The following is a 2,643-nucleotide window of genomic DNA, read 5'->3' as shown; positions in this document are numbered from 1 at the left end:
TCTGTGATTATATATATATGTGTGTGTGTGTGTGTGTGTGTGTGTGTGTGTGTGTGTGTGTGTATGTATGTGTGTATGTAAGCATATGCCTATTGTTCATGTGTGGAGGCCACAGGAAGGTACCAGGTGTCTTTATCATTCTCTGCCTTATTCCCTGAGGAGAGATCTCTCACTGAACTGGAGTTTACCATCTTGGGCTGTGTACTGATTAGTAAGCTCCAGTGATCCTCTTCTCTCTGTCTCTCTACTTCTGTGGTTACAGGTGGGTGCTGGGATTCTTAGAGCATTCTTACCCACTAAGCCATCTCTCCACATTAAATATGTTCCTTCTTTTCCTGATCTCCTTTTTTTAAAGGAGAGAATATGAATGCAGTCCCCCACTACCACGGATTATGCAGTCGAATTTCCTGCATTTGGGGAAATCGTAGGGGTCAGCACATCCGGAGTAAAATGGGTAAGCCTTGCCCTGGGAAACCACCTTTGTGATCATGGTAGCTCCCCTGCCAGGCAAGTATACCTTTCCCAAGTTTCTACTTAGCTTTTTTTTTTTTTGGTTTTTCGAGACAGGGTTTCTCTGTATTGTTTTGGAGGCTGTCCTAGAACTCACTCTGTAGACCAGGCTGGCCTCGAACTCACAGAGATCCGCCTGCCTCTGCCTCCTGAGTGCTGGGATTACAGGCGTGCGCCACCAACGCCTGGCTCTACTTAGCTTTTATATGATGTTAGATTGTGTAAAAATTCGTTTTCTGCATTTATTGAGTTGATTGTGTGATTTCTCTGGGATATGTTTTATAGACAGCAATTGAGAAAATAAAAGGGTCTGAAACAAGGTGGCTACTGCTATAGCTTTTTTAAAAAGCGATTTGTTTCTCTTTCCTCTTCTGCTCTTACCTTCTTTGTTCAAGTACTAATTTATATACTCACCTTGGCTATCAATCCTAGAATGTTCAGCAATTCTGTAAACATCATTTGATACTTTGTTTCTCAAATACTTCCAGTTATTTCCCTGAACATTGGTTTCTGAAATTAAGCTCCACTATCCTCTGTTACATTAAATGTATTGTTGGTGTGTGTGTGTGTGTGTGTGTGTGTGTGTGTACATATCAACAGCAAGTCCATCACAATCTTGCAGAATTTTATATCTTGCCATGGAGTGGTACTAGAAAAAGCTATTTCACTTATGCTTGGTTGGTACAGGCCTGTAAGCTCAGTCAGTCTGTTGTCTGAAGCAGGAAGATCTCACACATTTAAGAACTGTGGGAGCTACAGAGTGAGTTCAAGGGCAGCCTAGACAGCTTAATGAAACCTTGTTTCCTAATGAAATGAGAGGACTGGGACTGTGGCTCAGGGTAGAGTACTTTCTCACCATGTGTAAGGCCCTACCTTCAATCCCTAACACTTTTGTAGTAGTTTGAATAAGAATGGCCCCCATAGGCTCATATATTTGAATGCTTGTTACACAGTCAGTGGAACTGTTTGGGAAGGGTTAGGAGGTGTGAAGGTGTTGAAGGAAGCATGCTGCCAGGCCAATGCCACGCCCCACATCTCACTCCCACCCCACCACCACCATCTGCCTTCAGATCAGGATATAAAGCTCTCAAATACTTTTTCAGCTCCAGGCCTGCTGGCTTCCCACCATGGTGATCATGGTGATCATGGTGAACATGGACTAACCCTCTGAAACTGTAAGCAAGCCCCCAATTGAATGTTTTCTTTTATAAGAGTTCCGGTGGTCACAGCATCTCTCCATATTAATAAAATAGTAAATAAGAGAGAAGCTGGTGCTAACAGTGAGGTATTGCTTTGATACACCTGACCACCGCCCCCTCCCGCCACCTTTTTGAGAAATATGGAAGACTTTGGGAATCCAGACTAGAAAAGTGACTGAAAGCTTTAAGAAGAGCTTGATGGATCCTCTAGTAGGGTCATGGAAGACAACAAGGTTATGGGCATTTGGGACTATGGAAGCCTGGCTCAGGAGGCTTCAGAAGGAAAGAATATCAGCAAGTGGAGCAAGTGGCCTACAAACCATTCGTGTAGTGTCTGACTTTTGATCTTATAAATATTTGCCAGAGGCTAAACTGAAGATTTTAACTGAAGCCATTGGCAGAGGAGATTTCAAGACATCCTAGTATTGACTGGGTCGTGTGGTTATTAGTGATCACTCTTATATCCATCTACAATGAAAAGCAGTGCACAGGGCAAGGGGAAACACAAATATACAGTTTGAGAAGAAAAAGGGAACTGGTAAGTATTATATTGGAAGCAAGTCCTCTGGTCAAGGAGATAAAAAGTTTGAAGAAAGCCTGATTGCAAATGAAATAAAGGGAATGGTGCCCTCAGGGCAAGACTCAACCAAGATAAGCCTCCAACTTGTGAAAAGAATGAAAGGAAAGCTTAAGCCACAAAGGAAACCATCAGCAATGGAAAGCTGGTGCAAATGTGACTCAAGGAAGGACCAGGTTCCAGACCCAGCGAGCAGAACCTGGCAGCTTCAGCCATGTGGCTCTGGATTTAAAGTCAAGAAAGATACTGGAAATGGGTTGTGGAATCTTCCTCTGAGGCCAAGGAAAGCTGCTATAGTTAGGTGTGCTACAGGGAAGTCCCTGCACGGAGGCCAGAGAGGCCATTGCCTGGAGCTGT

At 43.6% G+C, this 2,643-nt stretch overlaps 1 non-coding gene across 1 annotated transcript; it reads right to left on the bottom strand.

Annotated features, from left to right (window-relative positions):
* Positions 1-352: 352 nt before the first annotated feature.
* On the bottom strand, positions 353-515 carry LOC121139069. The gene has a single exon (XR_005875921.1). It is a non-coding gene; the product is annotated as a U1 spliceosomal RNA (small nuclear RNA).
* Between the last annotated feature and the right edge of the window lie 2,128 nt (positions 516-2,643).

This window comes from Mesocricetus auratus, unplaced genomic scaffold (assembly GCF_017639785.1).
Source record: "Mesocricetus auratus isolate SY011 unplaced genomic scaffold, BCM_Maur_2.0 Super-Scaffold_6730, whole genome shotgun sequence".
Classification (NCBI taxonomy): domain Eukaryota; kingdom Metazoa; phylum Chordata; class Mammalia; order Rodentia; family Cricetidae; genus Mesocricetus; species Mesocricetus auratus.
Note: the sequence above shows the minus strand (reverse complement) of the source record. Positions and strands in the feature narration are given on the sequence as shown.